At 46.0% G+C, this 14,336-nt stretch overlaps 1 long non-coding RNA gene across 1 annotated transcript in view; it reads left to right on the top strand.

The window, feature by feature from the left end:
• LOC139061168 (uncharacterized) overlaps positions 1 to 13,932 on the top strand; it is an 83,754-nt gene extending 69,822 nt beyond the window's left edge. Inside the window, exon 2 of the long non-coding RNA XR_011515234.1 lies at positions 13,497 to 13,932. This is a non-coding gene — a long non-coding RNA (uncharacterized lncRNA). The remainder of the gene's footprint in view (positions 1 to 13,496) is intronic.
• The last annotated feature ends 404 nt before the right edge of the window (positions 13,933 to 14,336 follow it).

The following is a 14,336-nucleotide window of genomic DNA, read 5'->3' as shown; positions in this document are numbered from 1 at the left end:
GTTCAAGCAGGAAATCAGTCGGCTAGCCGCCGAGATGGCGGAAATACGAAGACTGGCGCTCACACAGCCAGCTTCTCAGCCTGCCGCACGCTCTTCGGCCATGGACACAGTGGAGGCCACTCCCAAGACGGTTGCAGTGAAGCGGCGTGCCCTGGATGACTCAAGGGGAGACGAGATGGTAGAACTCCTGTCTGACCTCAAGAACGCAATCTCCAACATACAGACAGGTCTCTCACACGTACAAGAAATGATCGCGCACCCTCAGCTGGGCCTGGTCGCCCTCAGCACTAGAATACTTAGGCTGGAGGGAACCAGCCACGGATCTTTGCCAAGCACATCTACAGCTCAAGTCCCAACGTTGCCCAGCGTCATTGCCTCACCGACGGAGGGTGCCATTATGAATGCGGCACTTTCGCAATTCATTCACAAGCCCAAACATGGATAACGTAACTAACGTCATAACAATGTGGCAGTGGAATTGCGCAGGGTTCGCCAGCAAACGGGCGACCCTGCGACAATACCTAAAAAGCGTAAAGGACAAACCCCAAGTAATCGCCTTGCAAGAAACGATCACATCATCACCTATCAAGCTCCCCGGTTTCCTTACGGTGGCTTCCACTGAAGGAGGAAGGGGGGTCGCTATCCTGGTCAGTAAAAAGTTCACGTGCCTTCAGCGAGACCTTGGTCTTGCGGACAATGGGATCGAGTACGTCATGGCCGAACTCCTTGTCGACCCCCCTACGCAGCGCTTAAGAAGAAACAGTATCTTCATACTGAATGTTTACTGCAGACCCAGCGTTCACAGAGCCAGGCCTAGTGGTATTCTCAAGAAGGCCGTGCATTTGGCTGGCTGTCAGCCTGTAATCGTCATGGGGGATTTTAATGCCCAGCATCAGGCGTGGGGCTATTGTACCAATACGAAGAAGGGTAGAGACATATGGGATGCGGCAGCGGAGGAAGATCTTACGCTGATAACCGATAAAGACTTTCCAACCAGGAGAGGGAACTCGGTATGCCGAGATACGACTCCGGATCTTACCTTTGTCAAGAACCTGGAAAACGTCAAGTGGACCAACACAGCCATGGACCTCGGTAGCGATCATTGCATCATCGAAGCTGTGATCAAGACTGCCCGCAACAAAACGAGGACCTTTAGGTTCACTGACTGGGACTTGTTCCGAGCCAACCGCTCCGAGCGCGTCCTTAACGATGATGTGGACCTAGACTCTTGGTGCGACGAGATAAAGAAGGACGCGGCTAGAGCCACCAAGGAGGTGACAACCGATCTGGAGGTGGACAGGATGGACAGTAGGCTGGCGCATCTTTTGGAAGCCAAGCAGGCACTGCTCGCGAGATGGAAGACTCAGCGCCATAACAGAAGACTACGCAAGAAAATCTCCGATATAAACAAGATGATAGAGGCTCATTGCAAGGTGCTATGCAAGCAGCAATGGGACGAGCTGTGCGACTCGGTGGAGGGCCAGCTCAAGAACGGTAAAAGCTGGGGTCTCCTTAAGCACCTACTGCACGATGGCAACACCAAGTCCAACCAGAAGAGAGCCTTGGCGAAAGCTGTCCATTTGGCCACCGATCCGACTCCAGATGAGGCAGTCATAGAGCACCTCATAGACAAGTACCTGGCGGCCACGGACGATCCGGTGCCCCCCCAGTTTCCCGAGTACGAAGGGCGTGACGTACCATCTATGGACGAGGATTTCACCGTGGCTGAGGTCAAGCGAGTTCTCGCATCCCTCAACGGCAGATCTGCCCCTGGGCCCGACGGGATCACCAACAAAATGCTCAAGCATCTCGACGACGCCTCAATCGAGTTTCTTACGCGCAAGATGAATGAAATCTGGTGTAGCGGCCTCATTCCCAAGAGCTGGAAAACAGCCTACACAGTACTCATACCGAAGCCAGGTAAAGCGCCGAGCATCGACAATCTAAGGCCCATCTCCCTGACGTCGTGTGTTGGAAAGATGGCCGAGCACGCCATGCTTAACCGCCTTACTGACCATCTCGAGTCTAACGAATGCTATACACACAACATGATTGGCTTTCGGTCGGGGCTTTCGACTCAGGACGCCATGAGACTGATCAAGCACCAAATCATTGACTCTACCTCCGCCGACACTAAGGCAATTCTCGGCTTGGATCTGGAAAAGGCTTTTGACAACATATCGCACGCCTTTATTCTCAAGAGCCTGACAGAGTGTAACGTCGGCAAACGGGTGTACAATTTCGTGCGATCTTTCCTTTCCTCAAGGTCCACTAGACTGAAGATTGACGAGTTTTTGACCCACGAAATCCAGCTTGGTCCAAAGGGAACACCTCAGGGGGCGGTGATCTCCCCGACGCTGTTCAACATCTCCCTGATCAACCTGTCGAGGGCCTTGAACAAAATCCCCAACATTAACCACACGATCTACGCGGATGACATTACCATCTGGTGCTCCAGTGGATGTGAAGGGCAGGTCGAGGGTGCTTTGCAAGAGGCCATCGATGTGACGGAGCGGTATCTAATCCCCACCGGGCTAAGGTGCTCGCCCGCTAAATCCGAGCTCTTGCTCTACAAGAAGAGGCCCAGAGGCGGTTCACACCGATCCTGGAAGCCAGCAGCAGAGAGCCACATTACATTATTCACCGGTAAGGGCTCCCCAGTACCGCGGGTAGACACTATCAGGGTCCTAGGAATGTTTATCGAGTCAAACGGGGCCAATGGAGCCGCCCTCAAACGCATTTGTTCCAAGACCGAAAGCGCCCTCGGCCTGATCCGAAGAATCGCCAATAGGTACTGCGGAATCAAGGAAGACAATCTGATCCGCATTATCCACGCCTTCGTGCTCTGCCACCTCGCTTATTCAGGGGCTATGCACAATTGGCTCGTATCGGAGCGCAACAAGATCAACGCCTTAATCAGAAGAGTCTTCAAGCTTGCCGTCGGCCTTCCCATGCGAACGCACACAAAAGACCTTCTCAATTTGGGAATTCACAACACGTTCGAAGAAATCGTTGAAGCCCAAGAATTTTCCCAGTTCGTCAGACTCTCCGGTACCCCAGCGGGCCGAGCCATACTTGGCAAGCTGGGACGTAACCCCATGGTCGTCAGTCTCGACGCTGTGAAGCTGCCCAGCGACGTAAGGTCCAAAATTTACATACACCGGGTGCCACGAAATATGCATCCTACCTACAACGAAGGACGAAGGCGAGCCAGGGGTAAAGCTCTGCTCGCCAGTGCCCGCTTGAACAAGGACCGAACATGCTTCGTAGACGCTGCTTCCTACGTTCAAGAAGAGGCCTTCTCCTCAGTGGTCATCGACTGTGATGCTAAAATCCTTAGCTGCGCTACCGTCCGCACTTCTAATTCCAGCGTTGCAGAGCAAGTTGCTATTGCTCTTGCATTGACGGACAGTGTACATGACACGATTTATTCGGATTCTAAGGCCGCTGTCAGGGCCTTTCAGATGGGAATGGTGGCTCCCCAGGCCCTACGTATCATCCAAAGTACCAAAGACATGAAACATCACTCTTTGGCCTGGTTCCCTGCGCACCTTGGGACCATTGAGGGTGCCTTGATCAACCCCAACGAGGAGGCGCACTCGGCTGCACGAGGTTTGACTGACCGTGCGCTGGGCAACGCGTCCTCTCCTGGGCGACCCGAGCCTCTCTGCTCGTACAACGAAATATGCCAATACAATTATCTGTCAAGAAGAGTCCTACCTTCGCCGCACTCCTCGCTGTGCAGGGCCCAGGCAGTCACTCTCAGACTACTGCAAACAAGCACTTACCCGAGCCCCGCAGCGCTACACACAATGTACCCCGACCGGTTCCCAAGCCCGGATTGCCCTCTGTGTGGTGACTATGCGGACTTCGAACATGTCCTGTGGGGCTGCGCCTCTGCCGGTCCTCCTTTCACTCAAGAGGAAATGAAGAAGCTGATTAGGGCCCAGGATCAGACCTCTCAAACCCTGGCAGTCCAGAGGGCTCGCGACAGGGCCGTCAGGTTCCACCTGATGGTCCCCGAGTGGGCCTAGCCAGGTGGCGTGGCGTTTGCTTACGTCTCTAGTGGACAAAATAAAGTTGTTTCACTCACTCACTCACTCACTCACTCACCCCAAAGGGTGCAACCGTTTTAAGAGTGTAAGCAAGACAGATGACGATTACCGTTCTGTGACAAACGTACACCCCGAACGGTGCAACTGTTTTAAGAGTGTAGGAGCGTGAGTTATAAACCAATCTGACCGCTTAAGGACCCTTTGGGGTGTAAATCGGTTTACAGTACGAACTCCGAGTAGGCCGTGAAATGCAATGTGCAACAGCTAGCGCGTTTTCGCACTGTGGAATTCGCAAGTTACTGCGTCCTCTCAAACATTTAAAAAGTCGAAAACACAACGAAGACGTTCGCATAGGTTGCCGTGTTATCAGGAGAGTTTCGAGATGACACTACTAATCTCATTTGCGCATGCGTGGGCGACAATATACGATGAGCCGTCGGTTCGCGCTGGTACAAGCAATGTGCAGTTCGTTTCTCTCGCACAACGGTTGCCCTTGGACGGGAGGGGTAAAAGTACGAGGATATAATCGTGAGCAAAGACAACAACCGGGATGAAAAACAAAGAACGTCACTGTAATAATGCTCAGATAGTGAATAATGGAACAAGCCTTGGTCAGCGACCGATACGGGTACAGGTGGGGCGGCCCTGCGCTTGCGTACGTGTCCAGCCCAGTGTGAATGGATTGAGCAAAAAAAAATCCTGCGCGTCGACCTTTTGTGAATGCATGCGAGGCTGGAGATAAGAGTGAGGGAGGGCCTGTGTTGCGTTCTAACCCGGACCGAAACAAAACAGAGCAGATAAAGTTGTTGTGATCATAGCGCTCGAGTGATGCGGACGTGAAAGAATTCGAACGACATTGTCGTGGTCCTTGCGTTGTTCTCGATACGGTACTTAATACAGCTTAATACAGTAGCTGTATCAAACGAACCAAAAAGTATGTGCTCCTAAAACATATATTGTTGAATACAATGTTACATCTACCCCCTCCCCCTCCTCTTCTGTTTAGTGGAAGCTTTAGCCTGTTTGCTCGCCAGATCATATATGTAATAACATATTATTATATATATTATTTGGGGTTTTACGTGCCAAAACCACTTTCTGATTATGAGGCACGCCGTAGTGGAGGACTCCGGAAATTTTGACCACCTGGGGTTCTTTAACGTGCACCTAAATCTAAGCACACGGGTGTTTTCGCATTTCGCCCCCATCGAAATGCGGCCGCCGTGGCCGGGATTTGATCCCGCGACCTCGTGCTCAGCAGCCCAACACCATAGCCACTGAGCAACCACGGCGGGTATGTAATAACATGGGATCGGAATTTTCTTTTTTCTCTCAGTAACCACTGCATCGACTTTGATGGATTTTGTTGCATTTAAAAGAAGATAAGTTTTACTTCCCGTAGGAAGTAGATTTTTTTAAATTTATGCTGCAGACATTTTTTTTATTATTCAACATCGCAAGCTTTCAGGAATCTGAAGTATAAAGATTACAAACTAACAATAATATATATATATATATATATATATATATATATATATATATATATAATATATATATATATATATATATATATATATATATATATATATATATATATATATATATATATATATATATATATATATATATGTATATATATATATATGACTTTGCCAGTCTACGGCATTCTTTTGTAAAGAGAAATTGAGGTCCTATGTAAAATAATGTGTGCTCCCTACAGTCGCTAGAATGTCTGTTTCTCAAGGGCCACAGATTTACTTCAAATCGGTCTAGCGGTTGTCTATATTGAGAGCGGTTCTGCGTTTCATCTTCACCATTTCAGTCTCGAGTTTTTCGGAGCTGAAACACACCCAGCGTCACCTTTTTTTTTTTTTCCTTGGGTAACATAAGCAGATCACGAAGATTTATTTTTGGTTGTGCAGAAAGAAGAAAAAAAGATAGCACCGATAATGGCAAACGCTTTGTTGGTGTGGTGCTCAAATTCCTATGAGACAAAAGGAAATGCCAAAGCAACTCTTGCGGGGACAGAAACGCGGGAACGTACCGGTACGTCAGCGGCGCTGGGAGGGTTTAAAACGCATGATCCACACGACATGGCGCATCGCTTTAAGAGGAAGCTTTAGCTCGAGTGCTCCCATCTAAATACCTGTAAAAGGAGAATTCGTTTTTCTCGGCGACCACTGCACCAAATTTGACGAGGTTTGTTGCATTTAAAAGACAAACTTAAGAACTAGTGACTGTTGGTTTCTAATTTTTGAGTTAGGATGTCAATCTTTTATTAAAAATTGGCAAAAATTGAAGATTTTCAAAAAACGAAACTATCAAGTTTACAGCTCTGTAACTCAACCACTAAAAATGATAATACAATTCTGTGAATGGCACCTAATAGTACATCTAAAGCGGACAAAACTGATATGTTACACATGAATATTTCAAAAATTTAATCATAGAGAAATACAACTTTTGCAAAACCGTTGTAACCAACGTAACAAATTCACGTAAGATGTAAAATGACATATTGAATTTGTGCGCTTTGAATGGTCTAATGGATGCCGTTTACAGAACCGCGATATCTGTCCTTCATGCAGAGCTATGAATTTGTAAACTTCGTGCTTCTATTTTTTTCAAACAGTCAAATATTTGAAAATCGTTTTAAGAAAATTCAAGCCCTAAATCGAAATTCCGCTTCCAACAGTCGCTAGAATTTAAGTTTCTCTTTCAAATGCAACAAATTTCATCAAAATCGGTCCAGGGCTTATCTCATAAAAACGTTTTTGCGTTTTACATGTATTTGAATAGGCCGCGTCGGAGTTGGGCCCGAGCTAAAGCTTCCTCTTAAGGGCACATTCACACCGGCGACTTGAGGAGGTCGCGCGACCAAGTTGGTCGCTTTGCGAGCAGTCGCAAACGGTCGCCTTTCTCGAAAAGCGACCATTTTGGGCGAGTCGCTCTCTGCGCGATTTTTCAGTCGCGCGACCGTGGTCGCAAAACTGATAAACCAATCAGCGGCGCACCGGAAGTGATCTTTCGTGTGTCTACATCCGGCCTCCTCCGGCGTCGCATTCAAATTCCGCGTAGATTCCGAGAGTTCTCGCTGAGAACGATAATCTCCGGCATTGCGACTTGCGGGTCGCGCTCAGCCGGGCTTGCCGGTGTGAACATCAGTCGCCTTCGGTCGCTTTTCGATTGCGAGTCGCAAATGGTCGCGCGACCTCCTCAAGTCGCCGGTGTGAATGTGCCCTAAGTCCGCGCACGAGCCAATGACGTGTAGGGTCATTCCAGCCTAATCGCACTACACGACAAGGGCGCCGCGTGGGCGAGTCGCCAAGCGGTGCGGTTCGTATCAGCTCAGCCACGTCCGGTTCGTTTTCGGGATGATTCAGCGATCCGCCAAGCCGTAGCGTATGAATCCACATTCCAGCTTTTGACCGGACAAGACTACGCCAGGTCCTGCACCCACAGCTTACCAATATAAGTGCGGTTTAAAAAAAAAATTCTGGGTCGACGTGCTGCGACCACGATATGATTATGAGGCATGCCGTATATTCGGAGACTCCGGATCAATTTTGACCACCTGGGGATCTTTTATATGCGCTTGCAGGAATATGAGTACACGCGCGTTTTTGAATTTCGATCGAAACAGAGCCTTTAAGTCAACTTTTATTTATTTATTTATTTATTTATTTATTTATTTATTTATTTATTTATTTATTTATTTATTTAGGAATACTGTAGCCCTCACTTGAGGGCCATCACAGGAGAGGAAAAGAATAAAAAATTTACATTTCAACATTGACAATACAACATTATACATCATTGTCAAACACAAATTACAGGCAGGATGAACAAATATACACAGAATAACAGTAAGCATGTTCAAGTCTCAATGATCCCGTTGATTGTAATACAAGTCTAATAGACTACAAAATTCGTTAACATTTTGTGCTGTAACAGTGCAATCCGGAAGGCCATTCCATATAATAATAGACGAAGGAAAGAACGAGTATTCGAAACCATCAAGGCGTGTTTTATAAGGTTGTACACTAGCACTGTGGTTTAAACGCGCACTGTGTTTTAAAGGGGGGCGAATGTATGTTTCTTTGTTTATTCTTATTTGATTTCTGTTTATCTGGAAAAATAATTTCATTCGTTGTTTTTCTCGTCGTGTTTCTAGCAGTTCCAAGTCACAGCATTTCAACATGTGTGTTACAGAATCGGCTCTCCGATAACGCGAACAAATAAAACGTACCGCGGTTCTCTGAATTTTTTCGAGTTTATCTCGCAAGTAGAGTTGGTGAGGGCTCCAAGCTGGGGAGGCGTACTCCAAAACCGGGCGAACAAATGTTTTGTACGCAATGAGCTTCAAATGTGTTGGTTCATGCTGCAACTTTTTTCTCAAGAAGAACAGTTTCCTGTAAGCCCTAGAGCAGACCTCCTCCACTTGGAGGCGCCAGCACAAGTCATGATTAATGATCACCCCTAAGTACCTAAAGCTACGTACATTCAACAAAGAGTTATCACCAATTTTATAGTCAAAGGAAGGCACAGTTTTCTTTCTTGTTATATGAGCAAACGTCGATTTCGAATAATTTATTTCCATTCCCCATTTTATGCACCAGTCATGTAAACCTTGGAGACACCGATTAATTTTCCTTTGGTCGGTTGTATCTGCCACAGTTGTATAAAGCAAACAATCGTCGGCGAAAAGTTTCATTTTAACAGGTGATTCCAGAACACTTGAAATATTATTGATGTAAATCAAGAACAATAGCGGCCCCAATACCGACCCTTGTGGAACCCCAGACAATACTTCTAGTGGATTAGACATGATGTTTTCAATCCGGACGGATTGTACACGACCTCTCAAATAGGATGCAATCCAGTTCACAATGTCTGGAGCAATACCTGCGTTCTGGATTTTAAAAAGCAATTTACCATGCGGTACCTTATCAAAGGCCTTTGCGAAATCTATGCAGATGACGTCAATGTGTTCGCAGGCATCCAAAGCTAGATAAAAATCATGAACCGTCTCAATGAGTTGCGATATAGTGGATAATCCGCTTCGAAATCCATGTTGTGACGAAAAGAAAAAGTTATTGGCTTCAAGGAAAAGAACGATATGCTTTGCTACTGCATGCTCTATAAGCTTACAAGTCACAGAAGTAAGCGATATGGGACGATAGTTGCTAACTTTATTTCGACTGCCGGATTTAAAAACCGGAATCACAACACCGCTACGCCAATCTTGGGGTAGTGAACTGGTTTCCAAGGATTTTCTAAAGATTATGGTTAAGTAGAATGACATCCATTCGGCATATCGCCGTAAAAATTCACTTGGGATCCCGTCTGGCCCGCTTGCTTTCTTGGCATCAAGCGTAAGCAATTGCTGAAATATGCCAGCCTGAGTGATTTCTAGTGGGCGCATTGCGCAGGCGCCCAATTCACTGCGCTCATTGTTTCCTTGCTCTGTTCTCGGCTTCGTAAATACTGACTGGAAAAATACGTTGAAGCAGTCTGCTATTTGCGTTTTTTCCGTGATCATTTGAGATCCGCTTTTTATCTGGTGTATCTCTTCTTTTTTATCCCTTAAGTGCATCCAAAACTTTTGTGGCGAAGATCTTAGGAACCCAGGAAGCGTTATGTTAAAGTACTTTTCCTTAGATTCCCGTAACGCTAATTTTAGTTGAGCACGCAAATTGGACACCTGGGATGGGTTTTGTTTATTTTTGTGTAATCGTTTTATTCTGCGTTTTAAGTGTATTATTTCCCGAGTTATCCATGGGCTATGCTGCTTTGTTTTTTTCATGCGGGTAGGAATAAATTTATCTACGCAATGCTTGACGATTTCCTTGAAACGTTGCCACAAGTCTTCTACAGATTCACTAGATGACGCAAGTTCAAATTCACTAAATGTTAGACTTAAGTTATCTACTATTGTTGTATCGTCTGCCCGCGCGTAGTCTTTTATAAGTTTAAAAGCAGGTAACCGCCGGTGACTGGGTATATCGATTGGTATATCGACAGATATCATTTTGTGGTCCGATATTCCTGGTTCGACTGACACACTATTAGCAGCTATTTTGCAAGATAGGAACACAAGGTCTAACAATGACTTAGAATATAAAGTTTCTCGTGTATTTTCTTCAACAATTTGCCGTAAGTTATGATAAATCATAATTTCCAGTAGTTTTTCAGCACTCGAAACTAAAAAGGAGTCGAACGTATTGAATGTTGTTTGGAACATCTGCCATGCCCCGATGCCTTTAGCGATCGATGCCCTGATGTATCGGTAAGCATGAACAAACGTTGTCGTCGACTGCCTGCATTCGGCTTCCTACTTTTATTCCCTAGAGATCTACGATCGGGGTATTGGCAGATCCCCATGCACCCTGCTGACAAGGAGGAGACTGCATTTGTGACGCCCGATGGACTGTATCAATTTAATGTTATGCTGTTTGGGCTTTGCAATGCTCCCGCTACTTTCGCAAGATTTATGTACTCGATTCTTCGCGGTCTGAAATGGTAGGTGTATTTGTGCTATCTTGATGACGTCATTTTCGAACGTACTTTCATAGAGCATAACGCCTGCTTAAGTGTCGTTTTAAACGGCGTCGAAAAGGCCGGCTTGGTTTTGAATACCAAGAAATGGTGGTTTGGCGAACGACAAGCATTAGTCCTTGGTCACCTGGTCGACAAAGATGGTGTCAGGCGAGACCCCCGGGTAATAGAAGCAGTCAGTGCCTTTAAGCCACCTCAGACACAAAAAGAACTCCGCAGCTTCTTGGTATTATGCTCCTACTTCGACGGTTCGGGTCCAGATTAGCGGACATATTGCTTGTCCATTGACAAGTCTCTTGAGGAAAAACAGTCCAGCACTGGTTGTTGTCGTTGTCGTCGTCTTCTATCACATGTGTGGCTCCTACCCACGATGGATGATTGCCCAAGAAACGGTGTCTTGTCTTGTGTCCCAGACAGTGGCGCGTACCCACTATGGGGGATTGGCCAAGAAGCAGGCGGTTTTCCGTATGGTTAGAAGTAGAGACAAACTAGATTTGTATAGTGTCGTTCTGCGCTCCGCACCAAAAAGATCCGTCGTCCTCATCCTTTCGCCTCAGCCAAGGCGTTACATATATATATATATATATATATATATATATATATATATATATATATATATATATATATATATATATATATATATATATATATATATATATATATATATATATATATATATATATATATATATATATATATATATATATTATTTTAACGTTAACAATACTTCTGAAAATCCCATGTGTTATTTAGAACAAATATTCAGCTGGAAAGCTTGAAGAAGTACACGTTACTTACACTGGAAACCAATATGCATTGTTGACCAATTAACCGAATTTACCTAACTGACTTTCAGCTAATTGGTTTCGCGTACATGTAATGCACGAATTGAGGCCAGTGGTTTCGTAAGGCACATCCACTTGGAACATCTCTTCTTTTAATCTTTCTCTCCCCATTTCCATTTCCCCAGTGTAGGGTAGCCAACCGGACTCACTCCTGGTTAACCTCCCTGCCTTTCATTTATCATTTGCTCTCTCTCTCTCTCTCCACTTGGAACGAATTTTGAAACTAGCACACATTTTAGGATAAGCCCAGTCAAACTACATACGTAAGAATGGACGGTTCTTCCCTTACTTTTGCACCAAAACGCGTTCTAATGCATTCTAGCTCAATACTTACCGCAACACATATGCATTTCGTCGCACACTTTATCCGCCCTGGTGGCTTAGCGTCTATGGTGCTGCTCTGCTAAGCACGAGGTCGCGGGCTCAAATCCCGGCCACGGAGGCCGCATCTCGATGGGGGCGAAATGCAAAAACGCCCTTTTCCCTTGCATTGGGAGCACGTTAAAAGATCGTTCCCCTGGTGGTCAAATTAATCAAGAATCTCCCTTTACGGCGTGCGTCATAATCAGGCCGTGTTGTTGGCACGCAAAGCCCCAGAATTCCATTCGGAATTTCTTCCAAGTGGATAATTACTTTAAAAGCCACCGGCTACAGTTGGTAAATTGTAATATGGGGCGTGTGTGTGTGTGTGTGTGTGTGTGTGTGTGTGTGTGTGTGTGTGTGTGTGTGTGTGTGTGTGTGTGTGTGTGTGTGTGTGTGTGTGTGTGTGTGTGTGTGTGTGTGTGTGTGTGTGTGTGTGTGTTGCGGGGTTCTCACACCCGCCCTTGGGACAAAGGAACGACAACACAGTAGTACAAACAATCACAAGGGCATTTATTGCACCTTTCATAGATCAATGCCTTCTAGCCGAGTTGCTATCCCCAAAACATGCCTATGGGCGCGCGACAAATCTAGAAGTCCGACTCACCGCGACCGGTTAGCGAGGGAATATGTTCGCCCCATGCTGGATCCCAACGCCTGGTCATTCGCGCGTACGGTCACGTGAACGGTGGCGCGTTCGAAGGCAGGCCACGCGAGGCGGTCTCGCAGAAGCATGGATCGGCGCGCGCGCGGGACGTCCGCGGCACTCGCCGACCCGCCGCCCAAGAGAGACCCTTATCTTACCCGCGCGCCCAAGTAACCCTGCCGTGAGGTGGCGCTAGCAGCGCAACACTCGCGCCATCTCTCGCACTGCGCCTCAACCACTCCGACCACCGCGGGCGCCAGGCCACGCGGCGACGCCGCACTGCAGAAGACAGGAGCCATGCGTGAAAACAAGATATCAGGGGACGCGCGAGAGTCGCGTATCCGCACAGTGTGTGTGCGCTTTTCAGAACACTCGAGGTCGCTTACAGACTTGGACCCCAGGCATGAGATCGTCGCCACGCAATTGGAGTCAAATATCTCGGCAAACATTTCATGTGCGAAATCTCGTATGTCTTGTAAAATCAGCGTGGTCGAATATAACGATTTGAAAGCGGGCGCAGAAACAAGAACGCAATCTATACAGACACGGAAATGACAGCACAAATATTCGTGGTGTTTTTCCCGCTTCGTCTTCTTCCTATTTCTACACCCGCTAATAAATTGTGAATTCATCAAGCGAAAATGAAAAAAAGTATAAGGCAGGGTACGGCAGAAATTTTTGACAATTAGGAAACAGACTAACTTGAGAGAGACTGAAATAATGAAATAATAATAATTCTATATCGACAGCACATCTGGCAGTATTAAAGTAATTTCGAACACACGATCGGCGATGTTTTGAATCATCCCACTATTGATTCAGAATGATTAAAATTGGTGTACTCCTTGTGTCACGAGATGCTCTCAAATGGCCCCGCAGGTGTTCTTGTAGCTAAAGCTCCATACAGATGCCCCGAAGAAGAGAATATTTTGAGAATTTAAAGGAATGTCTAGTTTTTTGGAATCAAGGATCGAATTCCGCTCGATTGCCAAGGCTGCCGTTACAGCTTCGTTGTCGTTTCTCTTCTTGCAGGAGCTGGCGAGAACGTGCTACCGTCAAGGTTTTACGACGGTTGCAGTCTCCCGCGGACGCGGAGAAATAACGCGTGCAGACAAACGTGTGAGGCTGCATTTGTCCACTCATGCCAGCGACAACCTGTATACCTTACGGCGCGCCATCGGGTCGACGGTGGCTTCTGGGCTGCGTGTGTCATCGGCGGCGACCGTCCACTGTCGTGACGCTGCAGCCACGAGACAGAGCGTAACGACACGTGGTGGCGCTGCCCTCACATTCTGTGTAGTGTGCGTGTGTATGGATGTGGGACTACAATTCTGTACGCGCAAAATAATGTCAATCAGTCAGTCAATGTTTTCTAAAGTGTCCAGGGACATCTGTTAGGCTCCAGTTCTTGCGCATTTTTATTATGCTTTTGTAGAGTACATGAAAAATGAAAATATTTATTTATTTATTTATGTTTATTTATTTATTTATTTATTTATTTATTTATTTATTTATTTATTTATTTATTTATTTATTCATACTGTCAGCACAAGCCAAGACAGGAGTTGCGGTTACATTGCTCTCATCAAACTAGACATAGTAGATGTTTAAACAATTCAATACAAAGCAATCAGGCTAGGAAGGCACAGCATAAAAACAAATATGAAGCAACAAACAACATGAGTTACAATGAGTAAATTATAGCACTATATGGGTCAACAAAAAAGTAACGCGCCCAAACAACTGCAACCGACAAACAGCTAACAATAAAAGTTATTCTATAAAACGTGTAACAATAAAACGTGGATATATATATATATATATATATATATATATATATATATATATATATATATATAGAGAGAGAGAGAG

The sequence above is a fragment of the Dermacentor albipictus genome, chromosome 6 (assembly GCF_038994185.2).
Source record: "Dermacentor albipictus isolate Rhodes 1998 colony chromosome 6, USDA_Dalb.pri_finalv2, whole genome shotgun sequence".
Taxonomy (NCBI): Eukaryota; Metazoa; Arthropoda; class Arachnida; order Ixodida; family Ixodidae; genus Dermacentor; species Dermacentor albipictus.
The sequence above is the reverse complement of the archived record's forward strand: the minus strand, read 5'-3'. Positions and strand labels throughout refer to the sequence as shown.